We start from the raw sequence: 12,448 nt of genomic DNA, 5'->3' as shown, positions 1-12,448 counted from the left end.
TTTTGATACTGCAATTGAGCTCAAATTTAACTGAAGAAAATGTGTTCCCCTCTACCATCCAGCATAAAGCTGTACATAAAACCATGCTGTCTTCCTGGATCACCATGTTAGTAATTTCACATTTAACAATTCTAGCTGCTGTAGTTGCCCCACAGTCATCCTTGCACTGGTCAGGCTTTGCAGTTCTTGGCATTTACCAGTTTGGCTTGAAGAGAATGGAACTGTATTCCCTAACCTCCCTACCTGTGTATTTGGCTAGGTGCTGTTTTTGTATGGTCAGATACTCCCAGTAAAGTTGTGTGTAAAGGATTGGTAAGAAAAGGCAGAATATGAATAAGGTGATACTTAATTCTTGGTGAAATACCTTGATTTCTTTTCTAAGATGATCATATGAGCTGAAGGGTTGAAACATGGATGAAAAACCATTTTGGAAACATGGTTTCCTTTGATAATTTTTCATGTTTAATGATAATGAATAATTCCATAGGACTTTTTTTTACACTAGTGTTGTAGAAATTCAAATTCTGATGTGTCTTTGTTGTGCATTCCACATGGAACTGGAAGTTTCAGAAAAGGGTAATTTTGGTTTTATCCTAATACACTCATACTCTGGTCTGGGGCCTATTCAAGAGAAGACAAGCATGCATGGTACAGGCAGACTAAGGTGATACACAGAGAGTACGTGGCAATTCTACAGTCTTTTCACTTTTAATAGACCTTGTCAGTGATGGAAGGCAATGCTTGTGAGGGTAATTTATTTCACTATGAAAAGCATGTGCATACCTCTGGTTAGCTTTTCTTTATTAATAAGATTATTAATTGTCCTAATAAATCTAAGTATAAATTTGTCAGTCTAAAACATGTATTTAAAATGGCAATTGATCTCTAAAATGTAATTTTTCTTTAAAACACTTCTCTGATGGTACATGCCTGCTATTGTTTGCACATGAACAGTTAAAAACAACTGTTCTCTGCTTTCCCAAGGATGAAAACTTATGCCAGTATTGCAGTAAAAACTACTCTTTGGACACTGTAAATGTGTGTAGACTGGATAGGACATTCAGTTGTACTACCTGTTTTCAGTTGATTCAAATGGCCTTGCTTACTAATGCAACACAAGTAAAAATCTGGGTGTGCTTCAAGTCTGCCAAATGTGTAATATGAAACCATAGAAACATTAGCTCCAACCACTGGAAGAAAAATGGCTTATTTGTGTCCACTGTAATAGTGCACTTAAGCAAAAACACTTACTGTACCTCTGTAATTGATGGGAATATGGAAAAGAAATATTTGCATGGCTCTGAGCCAAGAAGAATTTAGTTTAACCATGTTGCTGGAACTTCCCATTACAGCTGTAATGCTGACATTACTTATTATTAAAATACAAGTACTTTTGCATTTGGCATACCTCTCAATGTTTCAAAAGTGTTACTTGTGTTTGGTTATTCCTTTAAGGAATAGCCCCAAAATACAAATAGTAAATCATTGCTTCTATCTTAAAGAGCAGAAGGTTTCCAGAAAAATGAGTGCATTAAAACATACATTTGATTTTTCCAAAATCCTGCAAAGTGTCTTTCATTTGTTAGAGAAAAACCAACAAAACCCAAAAGTGTGATTTTGAGCTGGAGAATTCTTAGGGGACTAAGAATTCCCTGAGATGATTAGAGAGAGCGCATCAAAAGATGAAGTGGCAACAACTCAGCTACTATTTCTACCTTCAAGCCCAGCGGGCTGTACAGCCCTTTGTGGTGTCTGCTGAGCAGATCAGTGCTCAGGGCTTTTATTTGCTACTGCTTTGCTGTTAGGGCCCTCCAGCTTCCCTGTCAGCAGGCTTAATAGAAAGGTGCTCCGGGCTGTGTTGGCAAAGGTGAGCCATGGGAGCTGGCTTTCACAGGAGCCATCTGAATGGCATAAGTGCCCTGTCTCTGTTTTAAAGGAAAACCTCTTTCTGCAGCTGGACACTGACAGTGTCGATGTGGGGAGTGTTACAGCCACAGAAAACAGATCTGGAGATATGGAGTGCCTGGTGGCTGTGCTGGGAGCTGATCTCCTGATGTGTCAGAGCAAAGCACAAGGGAAGGATCCCACATCATAGGGCGTGCTCCTCAGCTGGATGAACACACCCAGAAGAGATTCTTCTGCTTTTAGTACCAGTGTTAAGTGCAGTGCAGGGTCATTAAATGCTAAAACCTCACACCCATTGTGATCATGTATATATCTGTGCTTCCACCATGGTAGCGTCTGCCTTCTGTGTCAGAATTTCTGCATTTCAGATGCTCCTTGAAAATGTCTGCTCTGGTGAGGGAACACTACAATACTTGAATGATTTGCATTAAAGGTACTAAATTGTTGAAACTGTGCTTGAAAGAGTCTTCAGTGAGGATTATAATGAAACTCAGTTTCAAATGTGCCAGCAGTTTATTAAGCAAATTGGGGGTTTTTTGCATTTTAGCACAATGGGCATTCATTACTAATTTCTACATGTTTTATTATAGTTCAGATAAAGTAATTCTCTCTTCTGTAGCATAAAAGAGGGACACACTTAACACTCTGCAATAACATGCTGACTTGTCAGTCTTTTGATTTTTATTCCTCTATACCTTCAAGTATTTGAATGTTTTCCACAATTGCCTATAGGCTGAATTGCTTGAATCAAGTGTGTCTATTTAAAACTACTAAGAGACATTTGGTAGGAATTCTGGCAGGAGTCCTTGTATTTGAGCCTTTGAAGCTTGGTTGATCCAGCTGATAGCTCAAATGCCAGTAGGAAATGCTTTCCATTAGCCACAGGTCAAAACATATCTGCAGTCAGCTGTTCCAGTACCTGTGACAGGTATTTGTAAAGTGACAGTAGTTCTCTGGCACATCAGGGCTTTATTTCAGATGTTTGCCTTCTGCATATGCTCTGTCTCTGAAAGCTGCTTTGACATGAGCTCGTTCTTCTTGCCGCCAGCTGTGGCTTTCTAAGTCTGTGTAAAAAAATCTACCTCCAGATTATAAAAAAATCACTGAAATTATGTTCTTATCCAGCACACAAAGTAAGACTTTAAAAATAATGCTAGGAAATTGTCTCTCATCTAGGTGAGTAAGGAGGGGAGTATGTTCAGTTTGTGACCTGACCATTTAAAATTGGAGGTCAGACTGGTAGCCAGTTTAGGCGTTTGTGCTTTGGCATAGGAGTAATTCTTTGTTCCAGCACTTTGGGTTTCTAATTTCTTCTTTCTTTTAATGTGAGCTGTGTAGCTGAATGTGTCATAGCCAGGAAGATTACTGTGTACCACTGTGGTATACATCACAAAAAAACCCACAATTCAGAAAGTGTTTTATTGGTTGGTTAATGCAAATGCTTTCTGATTGCTGGCTTCAGCCTTTAAAGCAGATTCCTAGGGGTGGCATAAAGGTTGTTTAAATATAAAAATTGAAGGGTTGTTTTTTGTTGTCACCACACATTTGAGACAGCACAAATTATTTTTATTTTTAAAATACCTTCTGACATTTCAGAATTGGTTACCAGAAGCCAAAGACAGAAAAGGGAGGTCAATTGACCTTTTTATCACCTGCCCTGTCACCAGGTCGGTAACAATTTGCAGCAGAGCAGGAGACTGATAGAAGAATTTTCTTCCTCTGCCACTAGCAAAACTCTGTCTGGATTTCTTGTTTAACCTAATTTTCTGTCTGCCTGCTTGAAGCACCCCTTAGGCAGCTATTGAAAATATAATAGGTATTTAATTCTGTACCTATTGGTGGAAATTCCTTCAGAATGGCATAGATTGAGATTGCCCTGCATGGCTGTTCAGAAGAAGCTTGTTTTCTTTCCAGAAGGGAGAATTACAGCAATTCTAACTCATCTGAGCTACATCCTGCAAAGCCTAGACCCTGAGTTACTGGGTTCACTGCTCTTAGAAGTTCCCTCAGTAGCAGAGAGAAGCACAGTCTTACAGCTGGTCATAATTTTCACTCAGAGCCTATTCTATAGAAGATACATGTTTTGGATAGCAGGGGAGGGAGGAAAGACATTTTTCTTCCTGAAATGCCAAGCTGCATTTTTATAAATCATAGCAGGCTTAAAGGATGGGCAGAAATGTAGTTTGAGAAGTAACTCATCATTGTACACCTCTCCCCTTTCATCTCTTACTTTGAAGTGCATGGTTGAACCAGAATATAGAATCTCCTGAAGTATCTTCAGCTTGATGAAATAGAAAGCAGTCTACAGAAATAGGGTGTTTTGGAAATTGAGGGTACTTTTCATCTCAGTTGTTTTATGTGAAAAGAATCTTACTTGGCTTTGTAGCTACTATTGCCAAATTACAGGAAATCTTTAGACTGCAGGAATCCCTTCACCAAGGATTCTCATAATTTGCTGGGGTGTTCTAGAAGCTCTTCAGAAATCAGCACTTTCTGAACACAGAAGTATTATTCTTCCATTTATTTTTAGCTTTGTATTTCTGTAAAAGGCTATGTAATGTGGCAGAGCTCCTCACCAAGAAACTGATTTTTACAAATGTTTGCAATATCTTCCTCAGCTATTAATTTTCTGCCTGGGAAGGATCATATGTAAAAAGATAAAGAATCTTAGATGAATCTGATTGCTGTCAATAGTTCTTTAATTACTTTAAATGCTATTCCAGTATTGCATGGGGCTGTAGCTCATTGCAATCAAATATCTGGTAGACTATATGACAGAGAAGAGGATTAGTCTGGTTTCTGAAATTCCTTCTAATCCATCAGTGAGTCCTTGGTGAAGCCTGCTGGATTTAATTCTTGCCACAATATTTTAGTGCACAGAAATGTCAATTGCATGCATTCTTTGGTACACTGGAAATTACCTAGCTGAAATGAATAAGTGACTGTATTCTTTGATAGTCTTCAGTGAGTGAATATTCACAAAATCAAATTCTTCAAGAGAGGCTTGCTATTATCCAGTCTTGGTGTTTTATGTTTAAGATTTGGTTTGCGTAATTTGTTTTGTTCATTTGTTCTCAGAGGGATGTGCTCCCTGTAATAAAAACTTGCTAGCATATACTGTCTTTTGAGGTCAGGCAATTTAGTGAAGAGATAAGATACAGACTGAGCACAGAAAATTTTGGCTTCAAGAAGAAAAGACTAGATTTTTAATTTTGAAAAACCAGCCATTACGCTACTACATACATTTTAAAAGTTTCTGTATTGATTTTTATTCAGGCTAGAATCTTGCACCTTAACTGTGATTACATCTCCTGTCAAGAGGTATGCAATTGAGTGCAGCCTTCTTGCAGAAGGAATGATAAGTGGAATTGCAGATTTGGAAACCTTACTCTTATATAAGATGCCTATTGAAATTTGTGTGTAATTTAGAATGAATGAGAATGTTTTTTCCCAAAGAATTGTCTGGTATTTTGTCTCATCTTCTGATATTCCATAACTATAGCAGTGACACAGTGGAAGTCAGTTATTTGCAATTCACTGTTAGTAAAAGCTTTTACAATTTTTAATGGGAACTTGAATACTAATGGAATTTCACACAAAATGCTTGTGAATTAGAAGTAGGGAAAATGCAAAAGGATTCCTTGATGATACCCCAGTTATTAAAGGTATTTAGGATTGTAGCAGTTAAAATGGATTTTCACAGGTTTTTCTGACTGTTTGTTGGTGTGAGATGAGCAAATATACATGGCTAGAGGGAACCATTTGGGAAGGTGGGATGGGGAGTGTCCCATTTTTCAGAAGTACTCTGTAGGCTGGAAAGAACCCTTCTTATAATCCACCTGGATTATTATTCTTTGAATTTGTTTGAACATCTAAAAAACATTTGGCTAAGCTGTTTATGTTAATGAAAAATGCAAATGCAATACTTTATAAGAGAGAGAAAAGAAGTCACCATGTTATGTTGCTGTAGAAATCAGTGGCATGCCTATATCAAATCTGGCTTCCATGTCTACAAACACCTGTGGATGTGAATAAATTGAAGTAAATAAAGACTGCACTAGACTGAGGATTTGTCAGCAAATGAGCTGTTTCTGCCTAACCTGTGTCATGGAAAGTGACCCAATTGGACATGAAATACTGTTGTGTATACAGGATCATTTTTCTATTCAGCTTCTTTAGAAACTGCTGAAGCTAGAAATATAGGAAGCTTGTAAGAGGTTAGAGACTTTTGTGGAGGTGGAGAACTTTCAGTCTCTGTGTAGGGTGTTTTCATCCTGAGGGCATGAGTTCTCTACCCAAATTACAAACGAGTTGCATGAAGTTAAGCAAGGAATTCTCCCAAGGAGAGAATACCCCACAGTTTTCTGTTTTAACAGATGTTCCTTTCACCTTTCAATTAACCTTCCTGCACTGGTGATATCACTAAGTGTATTATTAGGTAGGGAGATCTTCTTCCTTAAATACGAACATCTCAGAAGCCCTTACAATGCAAAGAAAAAAAATTAAGTTGTATAAAATTATCTGCTAGCCCATTTACTGCAGAAGGAAGGATTGCTGAGGCATTTCAATGAAAAGTGTAGAAGTAAGTTTTAGGTCTTGCCTCGGTCAGTTGCAGCAATTTGAAGGTATATTTGTGGCTCTCATGAAGCAGGTTTATCTTTACATAGCATGTGCTGCCAGCCTGATTATCTGGAATATGCCCTTTGGCTGCCTCCCAGTGATCCGTGAGGAATCAAACATTGTCATATCTTACAAGTTGTTGAGAACAAAGAAAGGTAGTGTATCAGCAGTGCCTTTCTCCAGCCCCTCAGAAGGAAAAAACCACCAGAATTTAAAAGAAATACAAATAAAAAAAGACCACCACAGAGAAAAAAACAGTAATAAGGCTCTTTCAATTTCATGGGGGAAAATGAAGGAAGAGTAGGAGAGGTAAAGAGCTGTTAAAATTGTTGTGGTAATTATAATCTGCAAGCCAAAACCACCTACATTTTGAGTGACATTGTGAGGTCTGAGGGAAGTGTTTTGATCTCAGAGCCCTAAGAAAAACTAGGTGGAGAAGCAAGAATTAATGAGTAAAGTTAGGTAAGAGGCTTGCTGAGTCCATAGCAATCTGAAGTTTCAGTACTCTGCACAGAACTAATAGTGAGTTACCCGGCTTTGCTTCAGCTGTAATTTATTGCTTAATTAGAAAAATTGTCTTTGGGCTCTACATCAATAGGATGACCATTAGAGAAAGGCATTTCTCAAAGCTACCAAGCCCATTATATGGAAACTACCTAAGAAAATCCATTTCTGCTCTGCATAGTGTTAGTTCCTTTTAACACAGCCCTCCAAGGTCTCAATTTATAATTCTGTCTGAGGACCCTGCACAGAAGGAACACTCTTTATTTTGCCTTTGATTTTTCCTGTCCCCATATGTCTTACAATAAATTATTTAGTGTTTCATTGCCAGAACTATAGGGTGTCTAGTAATAATAGTTATTTCTTCTGTTTGATGAGAGCTTAAAATGTTTTCTGAGTTCCCACACCCTACCAAACTCAAAAGAACCTGCAGCAGTTGACATAAAGATGTCTCCTTTTGTGTGGAAAAAGCCAATGTGACTGCTAATAGATTGCTTTATAATACATGTTAAATAACCATCACAATCACTGCAGTTGAAATTTATGGTGTGTATGTAGCAGACATGTGCAGGCCTCCTCAACCCCACGAGCCCCATGCCAGAATCTTCATCTTCACGTGTTGGAGTTTTGGGAGCTGTTCTTGGGCAGTTGTTAAAGGCTCCCCAAAGCTCTCACTGTGAATGTGAGGCACATAACTGGATCTTAGCACTCTCTGATGATGCCAACCTTCAGAGCCATGTTGGTGTGATTTTACTTGCTCTTGAGATTTCTGATTATTTTGCTGCTCCTGTGTAGCCTTGGGATGTGACTTGGAAGCCAATATTTTGAAATATTAAAGAACTGCTTAGGACCTGCAGTTAGCCACCAGTGGCCTTCTGAATTCCAGCTGAGTTCATCTGCTGTCAATAAATACAACTTTCTAAGAAGCCCAAGAGTAAAAGTAGGCAGAGATGGCTCCTGCCATATGGAAGAGACTAGCAAGTCCTCCTTGGGCTACAGAGGAAAACAGTAATGAGGTTCTGTGTCACCATGAAAGTAATAGAGTAAGTCTGACTCCTAATTGCATCATTCAATCAAGCCTTCAAAGATCCTTTTTAATTAGATGTATTTTAAAAAATTCTGCCAGTTGGTAGTCTGTACTGTCTTACATAAATGGGTCAAAGGATTGGACAAAAGTTTCCATGGAGACTATATATGACTGCAAGGTGCTTTCCAAATTAATTAAAGTCTTGTGTTGCAAGGAAAAAGGTTAAAAGGTAACAAAATCTAGTACAGGTATATAGATCTGCAGTCGTCTGGCCACTGGGGCACTTGTCATCACTGACGACTCAATCAGTTAAGTTTTAACTGTAAATCTAGTGAATAATATAGCATTCTTTCCTCTCTTCGTAACAGTTAAACAGGACAGACCCAGGTGCAAGGCTGAGTTAATCATGCACATACAGAACAAGAAAAAACTCTTCTTCTGGAAAATCCAGAACACATAATCTCAGAATTTTGAAAGTAGTTATAACAAGTGAGAAGTATTCATATATTTTTTTCTAGATTATTAATTAAAAGCCTAGAGTTTTTATTTTTAACTTTTTTCTTTTGTGCATATTAAATGCACCTGTGTAATGCAGAGAGAAAGATATTTCCTACTAGGTTTTTAGTAAATAAAACAACAAAGAAGCAGGTTTGCATATACAGTACATCTGAATTGCATTGTGTTCATAACAATTCAGTCAACACTGAAATATTGATTGGATACTGCTTATTTGTTTAGATAATAACTGTAGATTAATCCACACATTTTTCTGATTGCAGGAAGTTTTCTGCTAGATTGGTGCACAGATTGCTGTAATGGTCCTATCAGTGTTATTGCTTCTATTGGTACTCCACCACGCTCATAACATGACAGTATAGAGGATAGAAATGTGGTTTAGAATAGCCCCTGAGTGAGTAAATATTTCCATGGTTATTGATGTATTCAATTTTTGATCTCAGCATTGAGAGGAAATATATATGAACATCCCTATATCTAAATTGGTGTCAACAGTGTGATTTAACAAAGTTATTCTAGCCTTTGGCTCATAAAATTTGCAATTATGTTTTTAGCAAAACATTTTGTAATTCTAAAGATGCTTCTTCATTTTATCCTTTGAGTGTTGCTTTAGATGTAATATTCACATATCACTGTAGCTTAAATGTAAAAGTACATGATGATCTTTTCTAGAGCTCAGATACATAAAACTTTATGCATTAAAATGTGATATTATCAATTAAAACTGGAATTATCTCACATTACACAGATCTGTCAGTATTTGTCATCCATTAGATCAATGGTTAATTGCTGAACTGTATACTAAATTTTTATCCCAGCTCCTGTCTTTTTTAAGAATTTCGTGCTCAGAGTATACTAATTTTTTTAAGATTAAAGTTGGAAGTTTATTTGGTAAATATACAAATTAGAGAGAGTAGAGACCCTCTGTTGCTATCACCTTTAATGGTCTGCAGAAATGACTGTAAATCTAAGTTTAGAAATCCCAACAAAATTATTGCCCCTGACCCATTCAGATCATATATTATGTCTGGGTGCAGAAGAAGAAGAATTCTTTGAATCACGAACTTAACGTGTGTAATTCCACAATTTTGCTGTCTGCAGCTGCTGAGAGGAATGAATGGCAGAGCAGTGCCTTCCCGTGTATTTACAAGCCTCTGAGTCTGGATCTGTCTCACTGTTACTCCCATCTCAGCTATTCTGAAACGGGGCAGAGCCATGAGGATCTAACATACCTGCCTCAATAAAATGTCATATTCTATTTGAGCTTTTTAATCTATTTCACATTATAATTGTTGTAGTGTGTTCATTAAGTTCATTTAATTCCTCCCCCATTTTATGTATCTGCTCCCCCCCATTTTGTGTAAAATGGTTCTGCCGTCCTCAGTTTTCCCGCCACAGCCCTGCCAGTTCTATTGTCAATCTGTTAGATTATATAATTCCTCCTCCCCTTTTTCCCTTATATGTATGCCTTTTCTCCTCCCTGGGCCAAGTCAATCACCCCCCACTCCACCTAGTATTCCAGAAGCTTCTCTTTGGGAGTTGTGGTTGGCTGTGGTCCCGGGGCCCCTCCCATACCTGGTACCTATTGGGCTCTCCACTATGTCTTTTGTATTAAGTTCATCCCCTCTTCTCTCCCTATTGGTCTTCTGTAAACCCCTCCCAGGTCCACTCCTTCCCTTTATAACCCCTAAGCACCCTTTGTTCTTGGTCATTCACTGGGACATGGTGGGCTTTCCAATAAACCAAGTTTAGCCCCCCCCAGCAAGTGTCCAGCTCCTTCCTTCTCATCATTTAGCAGCGATCCAGTCCGCAGCCAGCACAGCCCGAGGCCTTACGACGCCAAGGGGTGCTGGCAGGTTATGCAGCGAGGTGTCAGCCTTAACCTCAGCTAGCCGGACTCTGACCTTCTCTGGTCTAGAAGGCTTGATACACGTCGTGGCAGTGTGGCGCCCCACGTTGGGCGCCAAACTGCGCGAATGCATATGCCGCTCAATGTCCGGCTAGCTAGAGGGGAAACGGCCGACACCTCCGCTGCATCTGAGATCAGCCCCCCTTGGCGTTGTGGCCTCAGGCTGGGCCGAGTCGCGGATTGGATTATATGCGCTGGACGAGACGAGGAAAGGGAGAGACCACTTGCTGGGGGTTAACGTCAGTTTATTGAAGGTACCAACGGAGGGAGGGCACCGACCAGCAAAATGGCCTCGAGCAAGGGGAGAGGCGAGGTTTTAAAGGCAAGGGGCGGAGAAAGAAGGGAAACCCCGCTAGCAAATAGGAAAACATATAGGGAGATGCACAACATAACTGACATGCAAACATATCCAATAAACACAAGGTTAGAGAGGAGCCCCGGGACCCCAGCCAATTACATCCCCCAAAGAGAAGAAGGTTCTCGAAAGCTGGGAGGAGTGGGGGGTGATTGACTGAGCCCAGGGAGGAGGAAAAGCTTGCTTATATGGTAAAATAAGGGAGGGGAAGTTACATAACTTGAGGGATTGACAACTGAAGGGGGCAGGGGTAACCATAGTAACATAACTGTAAGGAGAGCTGTGGCAGGAAAACTGGGGAGGGAAGAACCATTTTACAAGGACAAAAGGGGAATGATACATAAAATGGGGGAACACAAGAGAAACTTAAAAACGCACTACAACATTAATCACACTTTTTGATATGCTGTGGATTAGGAATGAGGTGCAGTTTCATTGTAGGTTTTTCCCATTAGCTCTAGGATAGTGTTTATTTTAGCATCATCCATAAGAACTTTATTCTATCCAAAAATACCCCCAATACCATCAACACTCAAAATAATAATAGTGATGTGCATCTTTTGAATAGCATTTGCAGGAACACAAAATTCTGTGTCTCTTTTGTGATGGTGGATCCTCTTTCCCTTTTCCATCTGTACATGATGATTAGACATTATGGCTGAGTGAGGTCGGTTAGTTTGAGATGGAAGAGGTCTAAATGTTGTCCAGGAAAAGTCTTTATCTTCTGGGAGAATCCTTTAATAGATATAATTCTGGTTAGCATAATATTTTGTTGAGAACACAATTATGTGAAAAAATTAAATTTTTCCTCAGAGTGGCTCCTAAAGACACATTTTAATTTTTGCCAGTCTCTTTCTTCTGTCTTTTTACAATTACTTTAACTTCATGCACTGGAAGTTGGTAAAAAAATTGTTAATGTGTCAGGCATCTTTAAACCAGGTTCTGTTTCAGATTAGTCTTAGACTGTGCTTTGCACTCTGGTAGACTTATTCAGTCTTTCAGATTGCTCAGCAAATGGAGTGTTAGACCTCTGAACTATCACAGGTTTAATCAATGCCACTACTTTGAATTAAGAAAAGACTTTGGAATGAAGAAAATTTCCTACAGAGAAGTTCTTCAGTCCTTCAGAAAAAAAAAGCTTATTCCCCTAACCCTTTTATATGAAAAGGGCTGGAGTAAGTAAAAAAAAAAAAAAAAAAGAAAAAAATTTTAAAAATATGACAGTAAAGGAATGATTGGGTCAGAGTCCAAAAATTAATTGTAAAGCACAGGACAGTGCAGAGCAGAAGGCAAAATGCAGATGTGACACTAATCCATGGGCTGTGCCAGGACCCATGGGAGGACAAGGAATCATTGCAGAAATCTAATCTGATTTCTATGCTACCAATCAATTCTATTTCACAGAAGTTATTTATGTAAAATTTAGGTTGGTAATTGACCATTTTGTTTGTTTGAACAGTGATAGATTTGTGGGCATCTACCCAATTCTTCATAATTTTGGCAAGTGGCAGTGCTACCATTTGCCTGTGAGTTTATGTTCTTTGGGCTGAGCAAGTAGATGATTCTGTCCCAGGAGACTTGGTAAAGAGTCAAACCCCAGCTGAATACAAAGTTA

The 12,448-nt window shown here is 38.8% G+C and overlaps 1 protein-coding gene across 1 annotated transcript in view; it reads left to right on the top strand.

Moving 5' to 3' along the window:
- Positions 1–12,448, top strand: part of BANK1 (B cell scaffold protein with ankyrin repeats 1) — a 135,996-nt gene that overhangs the window by 58,671 nt on the left and 64,877 nt on the right. The window lies entirely within an intron of this gene.

Source organism: Ammospiza nelsoni, chromosome 4 (assembly GCF_027579445.1).
Source record: "Ammospiza nelsoni isolate bAmmNel1 chromosome 4, bAmmNel1.pri, whole genome shotgun sequence".
Taxonomy (NCBI): Eukaryota; Metazoa; Chordata; class Aves; order Passeriformes; family Passerellidae; genus Ammospiza; species Ammospiza nelsoni.
This window is presented reverse-complemented; position numbering and strand designations above follow the sequence as displayed.